We start from the raw sequence: 26401 nt of genomic DNA, 5'->3' as shown, positions 1-26401 counted from the left end.
CCATTGCCACCCTTCCTCTCCAATCACCATCCTAACTTTAGATAGAAATAAACATAACATAGTGCCTCAGATTCCATGAAGACATTTTTTCATGTCTAGTTTCTTAAGAAAAGGTGGTTTTCATATTTCATTTCAAGAGCCTTTTAATATTTATGAGGGCTTGAAACAGACTGCATTCAGAACATCATAAAAGTTTCATTCATTTTATTTAGTGTTTTTAACTTTCCATTTTTAATCTGTTCTTTTCTGCCATGTTAATTTTATTTCTAGCAATGAATCTGTCCGTTCACTGTGTCTTGCCACTCTTGAGAGCTTGCAAAATTTTTGTTTTTAATTTTAGTAATTAAAGTGGATATGATGCTGTTTTCTCACGTTTAGTTTTATAAGTGAAATGCTGTCTACCATAATAATTTTATCCCATGAGAATCAATCATGTAATTCAATTTAGTGTATACGTTTAATACAAAATGTAATAATTCCATGTTTAAACTGTGGAGATGTTATACAACTGTGTAGAATTTATATACACAAATAGATATAAGCTGAACACACATTTTTATGTCAAGGGCAGAATCTCAGTGAATCTTTTCTTTGGGCTGTTTGCTGGTTTATTTCACCTCGTTCAATCAATTCAAAGTCAAGCTTGCAACAGTCAGTCGACCAGCTGCAAATGTACTAAACATCCCTTCATCAGTCTGTTAGAGAAAAAAAGCAACTCTTGAAACAATAAACAACAACAGGGCTTCCCTGGTGGTGCAGTGGTTGAGAGTCTGCCTGCCAATGCAGGGGACACGGGTTCGAGCCCTGGTCTGGGAAGATCCCACATGCCGCGGAGCAACTAGGCCCGTGAGCCACGACTACTGAGCCTGCGCGTCTGGAGCCTGTGCTCCGCAACAAGAGGGGCCGCGATAGAGAGTGGCCCCCGCTTGCTGCAACTAGAGAAAGCCCTCGCACAGAAACGAAGACCCAACACAGCCAAAAATTAATTAATTAATTAATTAAAAAATAAAAAAATAAACAACAACAAACATTCTCGTTTTGCACAGCTGCACCAGGCTCCACCAGCAGCATGGAATTATGCTGCCACCCGTTCAGGGCTCAACCTGACAAAACACAACTTTCTGATCATGGCGTCATATTACTGCTTGAGACTCCAGGTCTGAGGCAGGGGAGTGGGGGGGGATTTTTTTTTTTTACTGTAGTCTCAAAAATACTACCATTATGTCATATACTTGATACTTCCTTAGTGTAGCAAGGCAGGATAAGTCCCATGTGTGATTCTGTGAAGATGAAAAGCAAATCTTTCTAAAGACCCAAGTGATGTTTACCATTTCCTTTCTGTGTTGCTGGTACGGGCTGAGCACACACTTGCAAACAAGCAGCTCCTAGACCTGTAAGTCTAAATCACTCTATGTATAGCTCTAAGGCATTTTCTTATATTTTCATGTATGGTATTAAGTAGTAAATGCATGTTTTTGGAACAGCTATGTCTGTTTCAGAGAGTCGCAAAGATTATTTGCAGTAGCTATCTGGAGAGAAAGGCGCCATAACAGTTAGCTGAAATGTAATCAGAGCTTAAAAAAAATTAGTACTCACTAAATTTTAAAAAGCACCTCCAGAATTTACTAAAGAAAAAGAAAAAATTTATAACTAGTGAAAAACCAATCAGATTTATTTTAAAGTAAGGTCCTGGAAACCTTCAGCTATCCTAAGAAATTCAACAAACCTACTGAAGTACTTTAGAACTTGGCCAGAAATACTAATGAATTTATACTGTTTACTGTTTTTTTAACACGTCAAGTTCTAGTAATAACTGAAACACTGTCCTTGTCCTCAGAAAAGTGGAAGTAGCATTTCTTTTCTGCAATCAAAGGCTGCTAACATCAATAGGTTCCTCGATTTTAGCATAACTATTTACTCCTTAGTTTAAAAAAAAATCCAGGACTTTTATCCTTGGTATACTCGATGCTTTTTTTAGATACACTCAAACAAAATCCTAAAAGCTTTGCTTTCAGTGGTCAAAGGAAGCACTGTGTTGCAGTAAGAAGGAGAAAAGACAAGTAATAAGTAGAATATGTAATATGAGCATCTTTCCATATCATCAATGTCTCCAACTAACCAAATTTATAAATAAACTATTTTATTTAGACACATAATATGAATTTTCTTCACCAGAAGAGAGAACTATTTAAAGAATTAGCTCCTATATATACATTTGCTATAATTAGAGAGTAAAACACTAGGTTTGCCTTTAGAAAAATGGCCTTTTATAAGACATAGCTCATGAAAAATCCTTCTCTATGCTGAAAAATATAATACTAATGTTATATTGCATCTTAGACCTTTTATAAACTACAAGGTATAGTTGTGGCTTAAAATTTTCAGTCTGTTTCAAAACCCACCAAAAAAAGGCTCAGACTTCATATGAGCATTCAGCCATTCAGCTGGTGGAAGATTTTCTATTATGACGGTAAAAGTGCCCTTTATGTTGGGGCCCAAGACATGTTCTTTTAAATGTCTCCTTTTGCAGAAGTCTTCCCAGAGTTACAGTGCAGTGCAGGGGATGAATAAAGATGAAAGGCGATGAGAAAAATAAAAAAGGCAACAAACAGAGAAACTATTGGCGCCACTGAAAGGAATGGGAAATGAGGCTGGGCCACCCTGTAATATCCTGATAAAAGAAATCACAAACTTCAGTCGCTACCTGGGGTTCTCTGTGAATGATACAACCTTCTATTTGGGTGACTGACTTCAATTTCATATTCCATCTTGGTGTGTGGCATAAGTTAGATTTAGCCTCTATGAAACCAAGTAAAAAAATGTTCATGAAGCTTGGATAGGATTTGAACATTTTTTTTAAGGTTTCTTCCAATAAAATTAAATTTTAGATCATGCAATGGTTGGTCTGGAATGTTTAGCAGTAAGATTCTTGCCAAGGGATGTTTCTCAATTGGGCTCTGTTTCATAGTAAAAATACACTTTTCAACTACATTCTGGTCCCTTACTTCTCCACAACCAAACACACTGTAGGCAATGGAGCTTTTATTAAAAGCTCCAATACTGAGTCAGATTTGAGGTTACTTTCTATGACTTATACGTATACCGTGCTTTAGATACCCCCATGTTTGGAGACGGGAATCAGAGTATGTGGCAGAAGGGAGCTTGGATATGATCTGGTCCAATTTCCCTATTTACAGCTTTCAAAACTGAGATCCAACAAGGTCACGTGACTTGGCTGACCTCTCTCTGGTAGTTGCTGAACTTGGACCAGAACCCAGATCTGCAGATGCCTACGTAAGTCTCTTTCCATTACACCCCAGCTCGTTATTCTTTGCTTTTCACCTTCTGGTGGAAGTTTTAAAAACCTTTTGTTTCTTTGTCTACACCCATGTCAAAACACTGGACTCAAATGACACTAAGTTGAGGCGTGTTATCTCCTATACATAGCTCGTTTCTTTAGAGGGTAATCACTGCAGTCAGGCAACTAGACTGTTTTCTTCTGAAGACAGATGCACTTCACAGAATCGTTCTTCCCTTGGCTTTGCTTCCCTAGGGCCGGTGTTTAGGATAACTACCTCCTTCGGCCCTGGACCCCTGCAGTCGGTTCTGCACGCTGCAGCCCAAACAGTGGCAGATCCGGGCCATCTCTAGTAGAACACGCTTCCATGCTTCTAGTCTCAGGATAGACACAGAACAATACAAAGACTGCAAGGTCTGTCCTCTACGTATCTCTGCGGTTCAGTACCTTCCTCCCTCTCCCTGTGTCTCTGTTCTAACTTTTGCTTTCATTTCTTTACACATGCCATTCGCCTTCTGCGACAGGGAATTTGCACATCTTCTATTTTCTCCCCCCGTCCCCTTCAGATATTAACTCAAGGATCACATCTTAGTCAATACCACCTGACTTCCTTGAATATACAGTCATCCTCCTATTTTAAGAACTTATATATAATCAGGTACCTTTACCTGGAGCACTTCACAACAGGAGTTTTAAGTTTGTTGGGATGAGTATTTTGATTATTTGATTAATACCTATCCTCTCCACTAAACCAAGTTCCTTGTGGGCAGGATCAAGTCTGATTTTATTTATCATTGTATCCCAGGTGCCTGGCATACAGTAGACACATAATAAATATTATGTGAATGAAAAAGTCAATAATCACTTTATTTAACATTTATTTAACAATCATTTTCCTCTCCTTCCAGCTACCTCATATTACCTGCCACTCCCCAAACCCAACATGACTTTCATGTATGAAAAGCTCTTTTCCAAATTCTCCATCTGATAAACTCTTACTCGTTATTCAAGGTCAAGAACAAATATCTTGTTTAGGGAGAATTCATCTCTTCTGCCATGCTGGGTTAAAAGTTTGTTCTATTTTAATGCTTTTCTCATTGTATCACAACTATTCACTTAGAATTCTTTCTTATTCATTCATTTAGCAAATATTTATGAGCCTTTACTCTGCTTGAGGTGACACCATGGAACTTATATTCTAGTGGAGGTAGATAAACATGCTACAGACAAACATACAGAAGCAGCTAACTACAAAGCTGATAAAAGCTGCAAAAGAGAAGAAGAAGGTGCCATGTGAGCTTTAAATGAAAATACCTTCTTGGCTGTGAGTTCTTAAAAGTGATGAACATCTCTCATCCATATTTGTATCTTTGGGATGCAAGTGCTTACCAAACGTTTGTGGACTACCCAAAAGAATGAATGAATGAGTGACTAATGAATTTCAAAGCACTACTATCCTTTTTTCGGCCACATGTTTTGGCTAACATCATCCAATACCAGTTAATTATGGTGATTTCCAATTTGTTTAGACGTTCTGCCGGCCCTTATTTGCTTATTTTAATAAGGCCTGGGCTCAAAATAAGAGCTAGATTTTCTGGAGCTATGTAAGGAACAAGTGATAAACAAGTAAGACTCTCTAATAATTACTGCTGCCCCAAAGTGGAATTTGCTTCCTCAAGGCACTCCTGGGCCTGGTAATATTCAGGCAGACCCCAGGTGACCGCCTGTTCTACTGAGAAATGGACAAGACTGTCTCCAAGCTACCTTCTATCTCTGAAATTTCTTGGTTCTATGAGATTTCTGTGTGACCTCAACTCATCTACATATTCCACTGGATAGATGAAGAACAAGAAAAAAGTTCACTCTTGTCAATTTCTTAAGTTTAAAATTTGGCAAAAGTGAATTTTCAATTCCTCAGCTTATACTCACTCCTAGGAAAAGTATTCGAGCCAGAAAAGCCATTATGATAGAATTGCTACTAATAAAAGGACAAAGAAAAGAAAAGAAAGTATCAAAGTTAGAGTCTAAACTTTTTTTCAAAAGATGAGCTTATACCCTTCAATGATGATCTTTTCTCTTTCTAAGTGATATAAAATATTGTCATGTGAAGACTATAAGAGGGGGGCAAAGGTTAATCAAAGGAATGAGCCTACAGTAATGGAAATACAAGCAGAGCAGTATTTGGATTGGGAAAATAACTTAAGGTGAAAGGCAGAAACTTTCCCAATGTATTCAAATCACAATGTATAGGTGACCATATCTTTAGACTCAGAGCAGACGACTGTGCAAACTCACCTTAGGATCCTCAGTATAGCCACATCCATTGGTACCCTTCCCTCTTTTCCTGACTGTGCATATTCAAAATGATGTGTTCTAGATTCCAGCATGAAAAAAGAAAACAATTTCTAACAAATCAATGGTATCCTTCATTAATGGATCTAATTTTAAAAATAAGAACGTGTCACAAGTAATTTTATGCTTGATTTTTTTCCCCCTGTGCATTAAGTAGAAAAGGGAAGAGGTTCACTGAACTATAAACATCCATCGCCATATCCCTTATGAATAATGTTTTCCATCTGCTCTTGTCATCAGTGAGGATCATTAAACAGCATTTATTAAGCACCCATCTGTGTATGGCACTTTATAAATATTCCTCCCCAGGCCCCTGCCCACTTTCTCAATCTACCATGTGCCTCTGTTGTAGAAAATGCTAGGGAGCTACAAGGATAATAAATAATTAATGGTAAGAATGTTAAGGCAGATGGACGAGACGACCTACTAGCATCTATGAATCTTAGGATGTTAAATTTACTGCTAATAATATAATTTAGCACAATTTGATAAGAAAGTATCAAAGCATTTGATGACAAAAAAATCAGCTCAACATATTCCACCAACAATTTCTAAAATAAAAATGTGAAAATTAGGGACCACAGATGGACTGACTGAAGCCCTGAGTTCATGTGATTTGTACCAGATGATACAGTCTTGAAATACGTAATGTGAAAAACAGTGTGGAAAAATCATAAAAATTATGGTTGCAACAGTATAATAGGGAAAGTGACCTGAGCCAAGGGTGAATATATTCAGAAATAAGGGCCATTGTTTTCATTGAAAGAAGCAATGTGGTTAAGGATGGTGAAATTATGGATTTTCCCCCCCTTTTCAGTTCTTCTTTAATGTTATTCTATTCTTTTTTTCTTAAAGAAAAAAGACTAATTATATTGGTTTTAGTGATGGTGATATTCAAAACATTCTTTTTCACCTTTGCAAGCCTCATGTAGTCAGGATTATAATAAAAGAGGAAGTCAGTGTAAAATAGCAATAGCTATGGGTTTCAGATTTGCCATTTGGATTTTGTTTCAGCTTAAGATCAAAATGCCCATAAGTAGAAACTGTATTTCCTAGAAGGTAGGGATATTCTTGGACTTGTACCTGAAGGACAGCCAAAGTTATGATCTCATTTGCTTTGTGACTTTGGTTAATAATTATCATTTTTATCACTTTCCACATATTGAGTGATTATTATATGCTGCCACTGTACTTATTCCACTTAATTCTCATAATGAGAATTCTCATTAATTCTCAATCACCTTGGGGTGGGTATTATCATCTTTGATTTCCAGATAAAGAAATTGAGGTTCAGAAAGGTAAGTGCCTTGCTCAAGATGACATAACCAGTACGTGCTCATTCCAGGATACCAGTCCAGCAATATCTTAACTCAAAGCCCATGTTCTTAACCTTCTAAGACCCTGGGGATTTTCCTTGAATGGCATGATTCTGGATGCCTTAGAACGATAAATAAATAGAAATATGAGACCAATATTGAGCAATCTTTTTAGCGTGATAGAGAAGGAAAGAATGAAATAATTTTTCAAATAATTCCTGTAACACTATGTCTATCCCTTGGCCTAGACAGGTGGCATGTATAAAATACATTAAATGGAATAATTTTCTTTTGGATAGAGATGGTAGGGTTGGCAACTGTTTCTGCAGTTCTAAATTTTCAAAACTAAACATAAATTTTAGTGTGTGGCTTTCAAAAGTAATGCTATTAGCCGTAGTATTTGAGATCTACAGTCAAGATAGATGCTTCAAAAATATTTTTTAAATGTTAAACATATAAAATTCAGTCTTTGGAAGGGTAACACTGGTAGGTTTTTAGGTTTAAATGATCTTCCCAGGGTCCATTCCGCATCAGGATGAGAAGCCAAGTCTCTTGTTCCTGAATCCATACTCTTTCCACTAGACCTTGCTACCTCAGGGCTTCAGAAATAAATATAAAATTAGAATGATGGAAGAGAAAAAATGTGAAGCAGGAGCCATCTAGCTATTTCACACCCAGTTAAACCTATAAATACTGATGAGTTGAACCTAATTATTAATGATTCCTGACTACAACATAAATCTGTAATTTCTACTACTCCAATAATGGTCGGAATGGAAAGAGATCGTAAGCTGTAAATAACACATACTGACTTAGATCCATGATTCCTTTCTCATTACCCTCCTTCCTTCCAAAACAATGTGTTACTTGGCTATTAGTACATACTGAGCGCAGGGGGTACAAAATTGGATAAAGGCACCCTTGCTCTCAAGGAACCCATAGGATTACTGCAACGAATATTACAGAAAATTTTGGATTTGTGCTTTTAGCATGTGTTGTGTAGGCTCAGGAAATACTGTGTACTTAAATATTTATTTGACACCGAATTAAAGCTTCCTACCTGATTTAAACATACTGATGTAAAGGAAGAGAGAGGTAATGATGAAGATGTCTTAATTCATGGGGCTTTGTAGAATACAATCTTCATTTATTGTATGGGAGCTATAGCCTTAGCCACCATTTGGAATATTGAAAGCTCTTTGAGGTCTTAAATAAATTAATGAATTTGATGAATTATTTAATTAATTCATTCAACAATATTTACTGAGCATCTATTACATCTATTACATATCAAGCACTGTGTTCCAAATGCCATAAAATGCCCCAAACCCTTACTATAATGTTCTACTTTAGCTGCATATATATATATATATATGATTACAAACTATGTTTATTATGCTGGAAACCAAGTATTTTGCTGGGCCTGAATGAAACCAGAAGTCAAGTTAAAGAAGTAGCCTTTTAGTAGCTTCTAAGCTTTCTACGTGCACTCTTTCTATAAAGCCTAATGAAAATGCTCTCCTTAGAATTAGAAAAGACTAGGATTCCAAATTTAAAATGACATTTATCTCAAAAGTAAATTAATATTTAATGATAGTCTGATTAATAATTGTGATTTTATGAACTGGAGACATTTAGCATGAAAGCCCCTAGACACATTTGTTCTATACAGACTAGGGAAAAGAGCTAAAGATGGACCATCTCTTTTCAAATGTTACTTTACTGTTATGTTTCAGAATTTTTCCTTCTCAACACCACTTTCTCATCCTGGTATTAGCTTACTGGAAAGCTTTTCTTTTGTGAAAAGCAGAATAAGGATTCAAGAGCTCCAGTCCCATGAGGACTTTCAAAGGATTAAGAGCAACTATAATGTTATCTAGGTGATAGCTGTGAAAAACAAAAAAACAGTACGATGCTTCACCTTACTTTTTTTACATATTAAATACTGAAATTATTATATCTGATAAATCTCCAAAAATGTATTAATTGGCCTGTCAAGAGCTATCATCATTTCAGATTTTTTTTTTCCAGTGAACTGAACTGTTCTTTGGCTGGTTTTTGTTAATGATCTGAACTGATAAAACGGCTTTTGTAAATAGGCACAAAAGTAAAGAAATCAATATGTGAAATAAAAGGAACTTGCTAAAAGACACAGTGTCGTGTCTGTCATTTTAGAGGTTAGAAAGAAAATAAGAACAGAGCAAGGAGAAACAGAGAAAAGGGGAGGGAACAAAAACAGAAAAAAAAAATCCGAGATGGGAAAAGTGGGTGTGAGAAAGCATTTAAGGTCACATTACGCTGATACTTACAAAGATAAAGTTCTACCTTTGCATAACATTTTACATTTTGTACAGTTCACACAGAGAAAGAAATGCCTTCATTAAAGAACAATTCCTATGGCTAGAAACAAGACACAGGACATTCAAATTTCTTTGCTAGGAGGTACTGGGAGATCCTCATCAGAGTCAAAATAGGCATTGGACTCCAGACATGTTAATATATGGTTAACTGGAGGCCAACGTTGGTTGTAAATGGATATTTCTAGAATTTAAACCACACTGCTTTTGAAACTTAAGAGTTTCCTGACTTAGAGTTTCCAGGCCTGCACTGTCTCATATGGTAGCCACCAGCCATAGACGGCTATTTAAATTTAAATTTAGAATATAATTTCTCAGTCTTACAAGTCAATTTCAAGGGTTCACTAGCTTACGTGGCTAGTGCCTACCATATTGGAGAGTACAGATAGAGAACATTCCCATCACTGCATCAAGTTTTACTGGAAATCACTGGTCTAGCCAGCCTTCCCGTGAAGTTATGAGGCTTAGTATGTTCTGAAGTAGGGATGAGAGACAAATTCTACTGGAAGTACCATGTTCTGCCTCGTGTGGATCTCATTCCACCGTCTCCATTCTTAGCAGTGGTAGCCCCTGGACCTCCGCTTACAAACTCTTCTCCATCCCAGATTCTAGGACCATCTGGCTCTCATCAAGAAGAATGGGAAGACTGTGTGAGTGCAAAATAGTGCAGGGCCATGGCTTGGCAGTCCATCACCAGGCAGACTTGCTCTCCTCCTCCTCTGCTCAACCCTGGCCACCAGTTCTTGGTTAACTGTGTTCTTGGTGCTGTTTTGTGACCTAGAACCTGACGCAGGTCCTGGCTCCATCCATCATTTGTTGATCCATCATTGAATCAACAAATAAACAATGAGCATCAGCTATGTGCCTGGAGTTGCAGACATGTGATGGATAAAGCAGTGAAGGAGAAGGACAGTCCCTGCCTCTACTGAGTTGATATTCTCACACAGGAAAATGACACCTGGCAAGTAATTACCCACAATTTAAAATGAGAATTGGCGTAAGTGCTGCAAAGGAGAAAACAGTGCTAGGAAAGAGAAGAATGAAGAGACCTGTCCCACTCTGGGAGCCCGAGAAGACTTCTTAGAGCAAGTGACTTCTGACCTGAGATGAGAGACACAAGTAAGAGTTAAGAAAGTGGGAGAGAGCATCCCTAACAACTACGTGTGCAGGCCTCACGGCAGGTAATCCCAGGCACCTAAGGGGAACTAAAAGAAAGCCAGAAATTGTAGCAGCAAACGAGGGGCGAGTGGGCCTGAGATGACGCTGGCGGGCAGGGGCCAGGCTGACCAGAGCCTGTTACGAACAACAGCTTTACACTAGTGATGCTTTGGAAAATGAAGGAGGAATATGGTAACCCCCAAATTAAAGATTTAGGCCTTTATCTTAAGAAAAGTGGGAAATTGTTTTAAGGGTTTTAGGTAGATGAGTGATGTGATCAGATTTGCCTTTTATCAAAAAAGCAAGGGCGGGACTTCCCTCGTGGCACAGTAGTTAAGAATCCACCTGCCAATGCAGGGGACACGGGTTCGAGCTCTGGTCCAGGAAGATCCCACATGCCGCGGAGCAACTAAGCCCGTGCGCCACAACTACTGAGCCTGCGCTCTAGAGCCCACAAGCCACAACTACTGAGCCCACGCGCCACAACTACTGAAGCCCGCGTGCCTAGAGCCCGTGCTCCACAACAAGAGAAGCCACCGCAATGAGAAGCCCGCGCACTGAAAGGAAGAGTAGCCCCCTCTCGCTCCGTGCAGCAATGAAGACCCAACGCAGCCAAAAATAAATAAAAAATAATTTTTTAAAAAAATCACTACAAAAAAAAAAAGCAAAGGGCAAATGGATTAAGAGCACAGAAGAGAAGCTAAGAGTCTGAGTAGTAAGCTTTAGTGGAAGTTGAGACAGAGGTGTTGGTAGTTTGATGATGGTAGAGGAAAGGGCCCTGTCCACTGTGCCTGAATCCCTGAGTTGATAATGTGACCATCACGGGGCTTTCCTAACACACACCTATGCCTAAACTGGTCTAGAACCCCTGCTAGTTACTTAACATAGACCTCTTCCTAAACTCTAAGTCCCCCCAAACTATAGCATTTGGTCCTATGGGGCTGGATCATCTTAATCTTGCCTGCCCCACCTGCCCCTGCCTGTCTAAATCTCCAAATACTCCCTGTTCTCAGACTAGCATCCCTCTATTTGGCCAGGACTTGCCCCAGTGCTCCTTCAACCTAACATCCTGCCTACCTCGACCGCCATCTGCCATCTGTCTCCACTCACTCTAGATGCCACATTTGCCTACCTGGTTGATCTCCTTTTAGGACCAGCCTATCCTGACATTACTGAGTGTTCACTGCTAGAAGATAAAAGGAGAGAGTGGAAAAAGAACCAAATAGCTCAAGTCCTGGAGTCTGCAAGAAATAAACTAGGTGATCAGAAGCAGAGTATAAAAGTATCTCTGGGTAACAATGGCGACATAATGGCCCAACTCCCCTAGTTCAGCAAAACCACAGCCTACATGCTGTTCCTCACTCCAGAAGTGCCACCCTCACCCTTTTGTTTTCAGGAGGCTTGCCTCGGCCGATCACCTTTCTTTTCCAAATAGCTCATAAGGAAACACTGATCGTTTGAGCCAGGGCAGACTCACTGTACTTGGCCACTAGAGAGGAAACTGGGGGTTCCTATGTTTGCCTTCAGGTAGACTGTAAGCCCAGCAAGGGTAAAGACAAATTTTGTTTAACCTGGTGACCCAGAAGAGTGCTTTACATATGAAAAGTGTTTAATAAATATTTGCTAAGTGCATATCTTCAAAAAAACTGGCTACAACTTGGAGCCAACTGGATTATGAGAAAGCAACAAGCCTCTTAGTGAAAGAACCGCTGCTTTGTCTCAGAAAAAAACATCATGGACTTTTCCGCTATTCCAGGCAAATCCCCTTGTGGACCAAGTCCACTGGCACCTTGCGAAAGGATAGAGGGAAAATTTTAGATGAAGACATGTGAGGAAGAGTCTAGAGCAAGAGAAAGGCCTAGCAAATGGCTGGTATCTGGGCCCCAGAGAGAACCGGGCTGGTGAGCAAACCCCCATGGTGAGAAGTGGTAAATACATTTCTAAGAGCAGTGACATCTAACATTCAGTTAGAATTAGTTTCTTGTCTATGGTATAATTACCATCCTTCATCCCAAAGCACTCCGCCAGAGTCTGTAATCTACAAGAGCCTTATACCAGGGATGATTTAGAGAATGAAGGAAAATGTGTGGTAGTCCCAGAAGTCTGGGTCAAGAGCCAAAGACAGGACAGGAGTGAGATGGGGGAGATGCCATCAATAGCGTGGATTAACTAGTGAGTGAATGCAGTTCAAACCCTTTCCCCCTAATTTATTCTGGAGGAAGAGGACAGTAGCAGGGAACAGGTCATTGTCTACCTAAACTTGGGTTTCAATTTTGTAAGAAAGAGTTGGCACTGAGACATTCTGGGGACGCTGGGATGACATTTCCCAGCCCCCCTGCATCTAGGTGAGCCATCTGACTAGTTGTCATCAGCGGACTATAAACAGAAGTGTTGCTGTCACACATGAGCCAGGAGGTTTAAGAAGTCAATGCCTTTTCAATGCTCACTGTTGCTCTCTCTCCTTTGGACTGTTATGTGGGTGAGAAATAAACATTTATTATGTTTAGCCACTAATAGTTTAGTTCATTACAGCAGCTAGCATCATCCTAACTTATTCTGAAATTGATACCTTGAAGTGGGTGCTGCCTGAACAAAAAATCTGATTGTGTGCTGTTGGCCATTGCCGAGGAAAAAACGACCAGAGACCTGGAACCCTGTTATGCCCTGGCAAAACTGTGATAACTTAGAGGGCAGGTCTACAGCTCTAGAGGAAATGGTTGGAAAGAGCCAGAATGCTAGTATGTGAGGGTTACTCCTCACTGCCTATATCAAGGTATTACAAGATAATGGATGAACTCATGAAAGAATTGGCTAGTTTGAGAACAGAAATAAGGGCAAAGAGACAAACTCTAGAAATATAAGACTACAAAGCTGGAACAAACACCTGCTTCGGGGACTCTAAAGATGAGGAATGACACTGAAAAAGGCTTTGAATAACAAATGTCCATTAAGACTTCCCAGTTAGAAAAGGGACTCAGTCTTGCAGCCAAAGATCTGATTAATGAAGTTACCTAACCACCCAAGCCTATTATTTCAGATGACCCCAAAAGAACCACTTGAGACACAGGTGGTTGAGACATGAGCAAAGAAATGAGGAAGGTTCAAGAATTATAAATAGGAAAGAACTTACATGGTAGGTAGTGGTGTAACTGACAGCAAATAAATAAGAAACCTATGAAGATTTTGAGGGAATTGTATTGTCAAAGAAACTAGGAGCCTAATTTCTAGCGACGATAAAACAACCTCGGGGCTTCCCTGGTGGCGCAGTGGTTAAGAACCCACCTGCCAATGCAAGGGACACAGGTTCAAGCCCTGGTCTGGGAAGATCCCACATGCCTCGGAGCAACTAAGCCCGTGCACCACAACTACTGAACCTGCGCTCTAGAGCTCGCAAGCCACAACTACTGAAGTCCGTGCGCCTAGAGGCCGTGCTCCGCAACAAGAGAAGCCACCGCAATGAGAAGCCTGCACACCACAACTAAGAGTAGCCCTCGCTCACCACAACTAGAGGAAACCCGTGTGCAGCAACGAAGACCCAACACAGCCAAAAATAAATTAAAAAACAAACAAACAAGCAACCTCAAGGCATCCAAACTTATACCAGCAAGAAGCTGGCTGAGAAAGTAATATAACTCCCAAGAAGGATATACTTCTCAACACCCATTTTGAATGTGGCCATGGAGAGTAATGGACAAGGAAGAACCTTCCAGAAGGTGACCAGGGCTACAGAGAACAATGAACAAAGGAGTTCTTCCAAGACAGCAAAACCAGAGTCTAATAGAGGAATTCCCCCTACTGCCAGAGCAGGAGGTCTTTAGCAATGTGTAATGGGATTTCTTTCATATTATGCGCCAATGACTGCTTTATGCCTCCCATTCTTCCCTCTTCCAAATGGGAATTTTGAATGCAATTATTCTAAACCCGAACCATCATTGTAGAACAGGAGGCCAGTAACCTGCCTTTTAAGTATAAAGGTTTCTGGACAAGGAGGGGCCATATACAGATTTAATTGGGGAGGAGGGGTTTAGCATTATTACCCATAGAACCTGGACTTTGAAATGGATGCAGCGACCAAGAAGGATTCAGGTAGTCTCCTGGGGCTGAGGTTTTCCTACATGTAGCCACAGAGGCCGAATATGATACAAATAGCTGTTTAGCAAAATCTGTGCTTCCCCTTTCATGATATAGGAATGTTGCTAGGGAGTTGCTGCCCAGCCAGGGGTTACATATTCCCCTCTATGTATTTAGATAGAGTGATGTGATCATCTCACTAACAGAATGTGAATGGCAGCAAGGTGTGTCACTTCTTGGATGTGCCTTCTCTGTACTCATTCTCTTCCACAGCTGCCAGCTAGATGCAAAGAACTCCAAGCCCCTAGTGTAGACTGAAAGAATCTGGGTCCCCAAATCACAGCATGGAACACACACAATAGACTCTCATATGAGCCAAAAATAATCTTCTACTCTATTAATTACTGCAAAATGGAGGTTTATTACAGAAGCTCAAGTTACCTTAACTAATACAATGACCTTTGAAGAAGAAAGAGGCTTCAAGCGTGCTTTGATGGGAGCTGGATGATTTGGAGACACTTGATTTACAACCGTTTGCTACAGAGCATCCAAACCCTTCTCCCCTTCTTCACCATTCCTTTTAAAGTTAAGTCCTGGACCTTATCCTACCTGTATTCCTCAACAGTCTCCCAGCTCGTCTCCCAGGCATCAATCTCTTTTCCTCTTATAGTCCCTCTTCCTCATGCTAGCTCAGAGACTGTCCCCCAGTAAAAGTGGACCACATCACTCTATTTAAAACTGCAGGGGCTTCCCTGGTGGCGCAGTGGTTGGGAGTCTGCCTGCTAATGCAGGGGGCGCGGGTTCGAGCCCTGGTCTGGGGGGATCCCACGTGCCGCGGAGCGGCTGGGCCCGTGAGCCGCGGCTACTGAGCCTGCGCGTCTGGAGCCTGTGCTCTGCAACAAGGGAGGCCGCGATGGTGAGAGGCCCGCGCACTGCGATGAGGAGTGGCCCCCGCTTGCCGCAACTGGAGAGAGCCCTGGCACAGAGGCGAAGACCCAGCGTAGCAATCAATCAATCAATCAATAAATAAATCTTAAAAAAAACAAAAAAAAAACTGCAGTTGACCTCCACTGCCTGTCCTACAGGATAAAATCCAAGGGGCTTTGCAAGGCATACAACACCTTTCACATTTAATCCCCAAGTTCTTCAGTCTTATCTGTCATCACTTCCCTACAACTGCCAACGTTGAGCCCCAATGAACAGCGAAGCCCTTCTGACGACACTGCTTTGCAAATGCTGTTCCCTCTGCCTAGAATGTTATCCATCTCCCTCCTTTTTAGCCTGGAGGCACCTTACTCATCTCTTAAAAATTAGCTTAGATGTCACTTCAACTGTGAAGTCTTGTCTGACACTCCCACGTAGAAAATAAAACTCTGACAGTTATGATAAGATTAGTCAGCTTTGCATATTGTGCCTACTATTACTTTGTTTCTAGTGCTTAGAAATCTAAGGGGTTGAATTTTGTTGCTGCTCATTTTATTATTTAGTCAGCCTCTAAACTTCCCTTCCGACTAAAAACTTAGAGAAGTCTGATTTTCCAAAATAGCCCAATTATGCATTAGAATTACAGTGGCTTCCTTCTGTAGGAGAATATAGCCATAATCAGTGCTGCCGAATGGGATTAATCCAGTCCTTTTGACTGAGTCTTCTAAAACTGTTAAGTATTTGGAAGGCAAGGCCCAGGAATGCAAGAAACCCTACAATGTGGGTAGAAATTCTGTGTCCTCCATTATTTTTACACTTTCCTCAGACCCATAAGTGAATGAAAAACTTGCTTATTATTATCTGTGACTAGATTCTAACCTTGTTGTATACAAAATATTTTTACATAGGAATGTTCTAGGAATGTAACTACCATATTGGGAACTTCACCAGGATTTGCTCACCATTTTGGAAAGTCACATCACCCACTATAACGCTGCTCATGTTAACTGATTCACTAATACAACACACCCACATCTGTTTGCAACTGTAGCTGTCACACTCAATGAACATATTTACTTTGTTCTTATTTCAAAATGCCAAATATACAAAAGTGTCATTGATATTCAGTTGAATATTTTCTCTTAAGTCCAAATTCATGCATTTTAAGTAGCAAGCATCTGACTGCTTTATGACTTCTTTTACTGTAGTATACCTGAGCATACACATACTGATATACTTGCAATTTTCATAAGCTGCTTTCCTTTTATTTCTTCTTTCTATTATAGATAGAGAATTTATATTGAGTTTTGAAACATTACATGTGTAGACAGGTTACACTATCTGTAATATCATTTCAGGAAAGTAAAAGGGATATTACAAAACACTGCTTGAGAAAAAGGGGGCATTGGGTCTGACTGAGTAGAGAATCACAGCTACATGCATCTAGGAATTCAAAGAAATCATATTTTTTTTTACTCTTGGGATGCTTTTGTTAGGCAACTACTCAGCTGAACTGCCATCCTGCTCCACCAATAGCTTTTAAGACATTTTCTTATGATTTATGTGCCTACATGTGTAGGCTGTGAATGTATGATGTCTTATTCATATTTGTGTCCCCAACACCTTGCTTAGGGCTTGACACAGAGAAGCAGCTCAGTAGATACCTTAAGGATGAAATAACAAATGAGAATACTGAGAGGTATGCAGTCCCTGGCTCTCTCCATAGAACTCTGAATCAATTATTCAACATTTTGCCTATACCAATATTATAAAGCTTTCTTCATTCTGCCTAATGTCAGAGTCGGTTACGTACAAACTCAATTTTCTCTCCTCCTTGTTGGGCCAGGCAGTACTGTGTTCACCTCTGTATCCTGAAAGAACCCTGCATAGAAGCAGCAGTAAATAAGTAATATTTAAATCAAATTATTCCCCGGGAATATTGCTATACATAATGGCTGTGTTTTTAGTACTAACAGTACTGTACTTCAGATATATTATCGATTCACAGGGTATTTGTGAATTGGTCTGGACACCGAAGCATCATCTAAAGTACTGTTTCTATAAATGTATTACAAGTTTCAAAAAACCCAAACTTTCAAAATCAACCTTTATGCTCCAAGCCAGTTGTAGGTTGAGAGCTGTCTATAATATACTGCAACTGGTCCTATGAGACCTAACATCTGTGAGAGAAATTAAAATGTCAATCAATCATGAGGCTGTATCTAAAGATTGGATTGTATGGCATCCTGCAGGCAATACTTGGCCATTTCATCTTCCAAATTTAATGATGGTATTTTTCACATAAACAGAAGCAGTTGATATTTCGAAAGAACTTCACTTTAAATCTTATAAAAACTTTTCTTGATGAAAAACTCAACTTATGATTTGATTTATGCTTTCATGGTTTTATTATAGTTATTATCATTTAGTAAAATAAATGCACTCTAGACAACATACTAGAAAGTAAACCTGTTGGGCTTCCGTGGTGGCACAGTGGTTAAGAATCCGCCTGCCAATGCAGGGGACACAGGTTCGAGCCCTGGTCCAGGAAGATCCCACATGCCTGGAAGCAACTAAGCCCGTGCACCACAACTACTGAGCCTGCGCTCTAGAGCCCGCGGGCCACAACTACTGAGCCCATGTGCCACAACTACTGAGCCCGCGCGCCGAGAGCCTGTGCTCCGCAACAAGAGAAGCCACTACAGTGGGAAGCCCGTGCACCACAACAAAGAGTAGCCCCCGCTCGCCGCAACTAGAGAAAGCCCACACGCAGCCAAAAATAAATAAAATAAATAAATTTAAAAAATTTAAAAAAAGAAAGTAAACCTGTTAAGTGACTATATTCCAATTTCCAACAATATATTGGGGGTACATTTTACAGAAGAAAAAGTGGGGACAGGGGTAAAAGAAAATTATATTGCAAAACTAATAACTTCCTTTCAATATATGAATATTTAATTCTAAAAAATAAGTTTAAAATATTTATAATACTATACTTTATTCAAAATAATTCACATTTTTTAAAAAAAACCTGAAACTGAATATAAAATAAACTACCATTAGAAATTGACCAGTCAGATCATGTTTCTTGCCCAGTGTTAGTCTCTGGTCACTGTAAAGGCAGTACTTCCTAATGGTTTAGCATTCTGATAAAATTCCACCCATCTTTTAAAAATCAGCCTCTAAACTACCTTCTTATTTCAAATTCATAATGAAAGTTTTGGGGTTTTCTCCTATTTAAAATGAAGTCCCTATTTTTGGTCTTTTCCAAGCATTCCCTGTCATAATAACTATGGTATTTCTTAATGGGAGGATATAGCTCCAAATAAATCTAGGAGCTGAAAACATCATTTCTCATTCTGCCGGAGACCACACTTCTTAATATTTAATATCATAGTGGTTAAGTGAAGCCAGAATGCCTGGGTTCAAGCTTGACTGTATCATTTACTTCCTATGTGACTTTAGACAAGAAAAGTCTCTGTAATTTAACTTTTATGTCTATATAACAGAGTATTAGTGATAGCTGCCTCATAGGGTGGTTGTGAGAATTAAAATATTTAGCATTTTTAAAACACTTAAAAAGTGGCTGGCTCAACTATGTGTTACAATAATAATAATGAAAATAAATTTATTTTATTGACATAAATAATAATAAAAATGTTATTTATAATAATAATGCTTTAATTTAAATTTTTAAAAAGTTTAGTAAAGGTTATTATTATTATTGTTGTCTTCTAATAATTCCCCAATGCCTAGACTGTGACAAATTTTCATGATCCTCTTCCTGAATCTACCTTAATTAATTTATTAAGTATGAAATTGTGAAATGCACGTATGTATGCAAGAGATCCCTGGTTTTGAACCATACACACAATTCTTCAATTAGTTATTCAAGTTTTACTCTCTATACTGTAAAAATCCTTGGGGGGCAAGGACTATGTCTTCTCTTTTGTGTTTGTTACATTCCAATCAAGCACTCTTCTTCTTATACATAATAAATATTAAATGAATTAATGAATAAGTTAGTGAGTGGATACATGGCATTAAATCAGACAGCACAGATAGGTACAATTCAACCTACAGGAACAGGCACTTTTCCCTTAAAGATAATACAGTAGGATTTGGCTTACACAGGCCAAGGAGCGCCGAGTCTTACACTCTTGACCTTCTGCCAGACAACCTGGATTTTCGGTGAAGAGTTGGTGGGAATACATATTTTAGAAGCTCAAGGAGGAAATAAGCAATGAACAAGAATGGACTATAGATCCAAAGTACAAAGATACTTGTAGTATATGACTAAAAATTTGACGGCTGTGCTGCTTTATAAAGTTTATTTTATCACTTCGGGAGTAACAAGGCTATAAACTCTTACCTTAAAAAATACGCTGAACTTAAAAAATATCACATATAATGCATGTGCACTCTCCACTCCTCTGAAGCCCTTATGAAAATAATAGGCATCAGAGTTTTTTGTAAAATCCACTTGACAAATATAAGCAAACCTCAAGTAATATTACATTCTGAAGTAAATGGAAAGTCTTAACCTTATATATTTACCTTAAAATGTTCATGAGGAGATGTTCTATCAACTTTAATGATGCTTCTTATGATGCTTCTTAGGAATTAGTCTCTCTAAGGGATAGCAAATTTCAAGGAACTAATTACTTCCTTATAATTTATCAAGAAAAAATACATTAGACCAGAATGAAATTATCTTGTAGATTTCCAATTTTTTACCAGAAATTTGGTTTACTTTCATCACACACACACACATATATATGTATACATACACATATGTATATATGTGTATGTTTATAATAATGCTTTAATTTAAATTTCTAAACATTTTAATTAAAGTTATTATTGTTATTATTACTGTCTTCTAATAATTCCTCAATGCCTAGACTGTGACAAATTTTCATGATCCTCTTCCTGAATCTGCCTTAATTAATTATGTGTCTATATATACTTAATGTGTACATACATACACATACACCAGTCTCTCTTTGAACACCATTTCAAAATGCCAGATATAAATTCAAGAAAAGAAATTTTCAATGCGTAAAGAATATTTTCCACAGATACGCAGGAAGGTATGCAAGAAACCTGGACAGATATGCTTTTAAAGTTGCCAAGAATGTGACTGAAAGCCTATCCTGTCATTTTGTTTCGCTAGCAGTCTCACTTTTGCTACCATACTGGAAATTAGAAGGGCGAGTTCATGTTCACAGTTGCTCCAAGGCATCAACAAGGAAACTTTAAAAGCCAAATAGAAAAGATGGGCTAAGGTAATAATTTTCACTAATCCTATCTGAATATTCAGCAAACATGTATGCCTGGAAAACTGAACTGTGGGATGTGGAGACAAGTGAGACTGGAAATAGTTTCAACAGATGCACGGATTGATTCTTAGAAAAACGCAGGAGCAAAAGAAAAGAGAGACACTAGCATTCTCAAAGTGGCAGGCAATGGAGTTATTTTCTGGAAGCGGTGTGTATATTTGTGTATGAGGGAGATTTGGGAACACTAACACAGAGAGGGCAAGGTGCAGGTTAAAAGGAGGAAGAATGCAAAGAGAACTGCCAAGTGATTCACTCCTTTCTCCAAGAGTCTGAGTTGTGCCAGAAAAGTAAAAGGAGTGCATTAGACACAATTCTATTTGTGATAAACAACTGGTCTGAATCTGACAGCATGAGGGAGGGGAGTACAGTCTTTGCTTGGTGGAGGCATATAACTCTTTTAGGTGATGAAGTTACTTTTCATTCAGTGGGGGAAAAGGTGTTTATGCATTGGGTCCTCCAAATTCTCAGAACTGTAGCCAAACAAGTAATCACGTATTTATGCCTTACATTAAAAACACCACCTCTAGAAGCAATTAAATGCACAGACACATGTACAGTGCACTCAATTACTGAACTGTTTAAGTTCTGATTAATTTAAGAACCAAGAACTCTCTAGTCCAGATGTCCCTAGAGCTTATTCATGTATGACAAGTAAGCTTTGTACAACTTTATATTTATTCACACACACACACACCCCCCCTAAAGAGTGAAATAAAGTAAAACTTTATACCTACATAATTTTTTAAATGATACCCTCTTTTTCAAAATCTTTCCTGTAAGTTATTCAGTACCGACAAGTTAGACTTTAGATTTTTGACTGGAATTTATCTTTCTCTTGTTCTATGAAAAGTGATTATCTCGATTGATGTTTTTTGGTAAATAAACCAAGAGACCTCTGTCCCACACAATACTACACATTTAAAAACAATAACAAATCCTGACTTTTCCTTTGAGCTGAGCTTAAAACATCAGATTTCCAACAAAATTCCAATACCCATCAATGCAAAAACAGAAATGTGAAATACTATTTAAAACACTGACATTATTGCATAACTTGATTAGAAGGAATGCTGAACCGGCATGAAATGAACCCAGTGTATATCTGTGCATCCTAAATTTTTCAGTGTAATCTATTATTATAACACTTGTGCAGTCGTAAATGATGTATACATGGCATGTCTTTGCATACTGCACACCGAAAATTTTTATGAATGAATACACAAAAATGCTCATAATTCGAGAAGATGGATGGTAGCATACTATTTTGAAAACGGTCATTAAGCACTGGAAGCAAACGACGAGGCAAATGGTCGGTGTCTTCTGGTGCCATTCAGGGCAGTTGTATTCCCAGGTCCCCTAAGCAGAGTGTGTTGGAAACAGCCATGAAGCTCTTTCCTTAGAGACTCATTCTCTCTCTCAGGAACCCTGTGCTACAGAACGGAGACCGTGCGCCGCTCGGAGAACAGAATGCATGCACGTCTCTGTGTTCTGAGGACTGTTCATACATCAGAGACATCACACTCCCCGAATCCGGTCCCACAAGTGTGTGCATGTGAGTGTGGCATTTACCAACAAATGAACAGAAGGCAACAAGAGCTCATCTCCTAGAAATAACATCTCCCATCCCTTCCCAGGCAGACTGCTCGGAAGCTTTTCAGGGGCTAACACTTGAGCGCCTTCCCCACGGGGATGAAGTCTTGCATTAATAACCCTCGCAGGGCTAAGTCAGCTTTGTGTGTAAGTCCACTCGGTGCCATATGGCAGTTTCCAATTCCTTTAGCAACTCAAGTCTGGCTAGGCTGCCCGCGATGATTCATTCTTAAAGGAAGACCCCTTCGGGGAGCAGCAATGCCCCCGCCACTTACCTAGCTCCCACCGACCCCGCTCGGCAGGCGGCACGGGCTCGGGCACCACAAAGGGCTGTGGGATTCCCCGCTCCCTCCGGGGCTCCTCTCCCCGCGACGGTGCCCTTCGCCAATGATCTGTCGCTGGAAATCCCCCTCCCCTCCACGGAGAGGAGGGTCTCCCCGGCTGGCTGGAGCTCCTGGCGTTTTTTGGTTGTTTTTTTTTTTTTGGTTTTTTTTTTTTTTCCACCCCTCTCTTTACATCCCTGACCCTGGTTCACGGTCTCTAGTAGGAAGGCTCAAAGGAGAGGCGGCGGGAGGAAACTAAGGCATCCTTAAAAAGAACAATAATCTTCATCGATCTTCACCCCCTTCCCCTCGCGGGCCCCCATCCCCCTGCCGCCGCCGCCGCCGCCGCCCAGACAAGAGAGGGCTGGGATAGAAAAGGAAAAATCGAGCGGGGCTGAGCTCGCCGCGCGGAAGGAGCCGGGAAGGCGAGCCGCGCCAGCCGGGGAGTTGCCGCTCGCTCGGGTTGCCCTCGGCGCGGCGGCGGCGGCGGCGGCGGCGGCCGGCGGGGGCGGAGGGCGGTGGGTGCTTGGTGGGTGTGTGTCTGTGGCGGAGCCGGGGAGAGGCTGGGCGCGGGAGGCGAGGCGGGGCGCTCGGGGGCGCCGGCTTGGGCGCGCACACCGGCCCGCGGCCACCCCGCCTCGCGCTCCGCCTCCTCCCGCGCTCCGCGCACCCGCGGGCTGGAGCGACGGCCGCCGCCGCCGCCGCCTCCTTCTCTTCCTCTTCCTGGGCGCTAGCAGCTCTCGAGGTGGGCGGCGGCCGGGGTGGCGGGGCTGCGCGGCCGGCCGGGCACCGCCGGGGACGCCCGGGCTCGGCCTGGCAGCGCGGGAGCCGTACGCTCGAGCGGGGACAGCGCCCCGGGGCCCGGAGCGCGGGCGAGAGGGCGCCGCCCACACCTTGGCGGGCGCCTCCCACTCCTCCCGCGCGCCCGCCGCTCCCCGCGGCCCGGGCCCGGCTGCACACCCACCTGCTTCCCTCGGCGGCTGCCGCTCTGCGGAGCAGGAGGGTCCGCGGCCCCGCGGGCGCCGCTGACAGGGCGACGGGGAAAGCCCGGGGCGCCCCGCGGGATTCCCTGGGCCCTTCTGCTCTCGGCTGCTAGGTTCTCCCCCCGCCCGCCCCACACGCCCCTGACCCTGGCTCGCAGCTCGACCCGGGGAACTGGGGCGAGGAGAGACCGCTCCTGAGTGATGGGGCCCGGAGTATCCTCCCGGGGAAAGAGCGCGGGGATAACTAGGAGAGCAGAGAGGATCTGACTTTCCCCCGAGCACCTCCAGCTCCGCTTGGGGGCCGTCGTCAGCCCCCAAACCTCGCTTTCCTGGGTTTGAAGGAAAAGCCTGGTCGGTGGCAGCCGTAACTCTAGCTTCCCACGGGGGCGCTATTCATACTCTGGCTTCCTTTCTTTGGCCTGCTCTCCCTGTCATCTAGAGAACTGTGCCAAGTTCCTCCTTGGAGAGGCCACCGAAGGGACACCCAGAACTTTCCCTACCTTCATGTCGAGGTAAAGACGGGATGAACTTGAATAATAACATCACTGGGCTCTCTGGGTTGCCGACCCATGCAACAGGCGCGAGATAGAGACAGCCTGCACAGTTACAGGAAACAAAGTAGCTTGAAACACCCTTTTAAAAAGAATGCAGGCCGTGACAGTGTATTTAGAGTGGGGACTCCCTTCTGAGTTTCTTTAGGCCAAGAAAGATGGCTACTGAAGAAGGTCCAACACACTCAGGTTTAAACGTATCTCACTTAATCCTTGCTTCTCTTTTAGCCCTGAGGTACACCGTGATGCTCCATCATCTAGGGTTCTCTACACTTTGACTTCCCACATCTCCACGGGCCTTACCTTGTGCTGGGTGGTTTTTTCGAGGTGCCAGATATTGGGCAGGATGTTTAGTATAGATGTTGGCTCTTCCGACGCCATCGCCCTCCGCCCAGGACCTATCTTAGTCCTTTGCTGTCTTCCAGGCTTCTCAAGTACGAACACTAGGAAAAGGAAGAGGACTCCCAGATCCTCAGACCTTTATCCCCAACCCTGACCTGTTCCCAAGCTTCAGCTCCAAATTTCCAGGGACCTGCCGGATGTCCATTACTACGCCTCCAGCCTTTCCAGCCTCCCATACACACTTCCTGCAGATTACTCTTCCGCAGCCACAACCCTGACGTTATCATTCCCTGGTCACAAATGTTCTCTGGCTTCCCCATTCCCTGCCAGACAGTGTCTGCACACTTCTATGCCATTGCACGCCGCTGGAGTCTTTTCTGGGGTGCTCCTCTCCCAGTTTCAGGTCCAAATCATTCCAGTATTTCACGGCCCATGTTAAACTCCGCCTCCTCCGTGACCCCTCCCTTTTGACGTCCATAGCACGCGGTCTGAGCTCTCTCTTTAAAGACATATGACCTTCAGCTGCCTACAGAATGTATGTGCTTCCTATGTAAAAGTCTCACCATCTTAAATGTTTCTCCAGGGTAGATTCCCTATAACTTTGTTTGCATTCTTTACATATAACCCAAAGCTACACATACAAAAAATACCTATTCATCCAACAAGTATTTATTTTGCAACTTTTCTCAGGAACTCGATATTTGTTAAATGAATGGGATTTACAAAATATTTTGTCTAGAAAGACTAATATTCGTTTTAGGGGTGTGCCTAAATATAAGTGATATGATCTTGCATAAATTTATGGGTGTGAAAAATCCCCTTACTTTACAAGCCCTACATCAGTATCACTGATCACCTTCAATAAGAATTTAATTATTTGACAAGTGTTTGTTAAAAAACATTTTTTTTACCTTAAGTTTCCATTATAGTTCAGAAATCTGAATCCATTTTCCTACTAAGTGGTCATTGATCAAGAGAGCAGATTATCTATTGAGTAAAACACACTGCTGCTATCTCCATAATGGGAAGGAGGGTGCTAGGAGTAATTATCCATCACGCCTGAGTCTTGTCTGTAAGCCTGCAATGATATGGAAAAACAATCTTTGGAAATAAAATCTAATTCCACTTACAAAATTACTCATAGCTCAAATGGGCTATAGAGAATAACCCTTAGTATACAAATTTTTTGGAATAGCTGAGTTCTCCATGTGCACAGCTTGAATTCTGGATGGCTGCAAAAACTCTTTTGTGTTGATTATCACCATGTGGTTTTACTGCCTTAGTGTATATAATTTTGTCTTTTTTTACTTATTCTCCGAAGAAAAGATTAAAATGATCTAGCTAAAAAGTCAGACGTTTTCACATTGCTTCTTAAGCCATCTTTTGTTTTAACCTTTATTGATATTTATGGAAATGTTCCTCTTGCTTGTATTTCAATTTTTCAGATTTATCATGAGATTTGATGAAATTATATTCAAAGTAAAGGAGAGAAATATCTGCTTAAAATGTCAAAATGCTTTCCTCATAATACTTGGTAAAAAAATCACTTTAATATAAGTTTAACCTGAAATACTCTTATGTGTGTCATTAGATCAATTTAGATGAAGAATGTGTTTCCTCATACATCATAATTCTGGTGTATTGGTATATTTATGTATATACACACGATATCAAGCAAAATAGGTTTTTGGTATTTTTTGTTGAATAAAGTGTTTGAAAAATATTTACTATAATCTGAATAACATCGTTACTGACTACACTTTAACCTATCAAATTGGAATTTTCATTGGCAAG

At 40.9% G+C, this 26401-nt stretch overlaps 1 protein-coding gene across 1 annotated transcript in view; it reads right to left on the bottom strand.

Annotated features, from left to right (window-relative positions):
• KCNB2 (potassium voltage-gated channel subfamily B member 2) overlaps window positions 1–22770 on the bottom strand; it is a 390150-nt gene extending 367380 nt beyond the window's left edge. Inside the window, exon 1 of the mRNA XM_061171713.1 lies at window positions 22684–22770. The gene's annotated coding sequence lies outside the window, so the exon portion shown is untranslated. The remainder of the gene's footprint in view (window positions 1–22683) is intronic.
• Between the last annotated feature and the right edge of the window lie 3631 nt (window positions 22771–26401).

This window comes from Eubalaena glacialis, chromosome 17 (genome assembly GCF_028564815.1).
Source record: "Eubalaena glacialis isolate mEubGla1 chromosome 17, mEubGla1.1.hap2.+ XY, whole genome shotgun sequence".
Taxonomy (NCBI): Eukaryota; Metazoa; Chordata; class Mammalia; order Artiodactyla; family Balaenidae; genus Eubalaena; species Eubalaena glacialis.
Note: the sequence above shows the minus strand (reverse complement) of the source record. Positions and strands in the feature narration are given on the sequence as shown.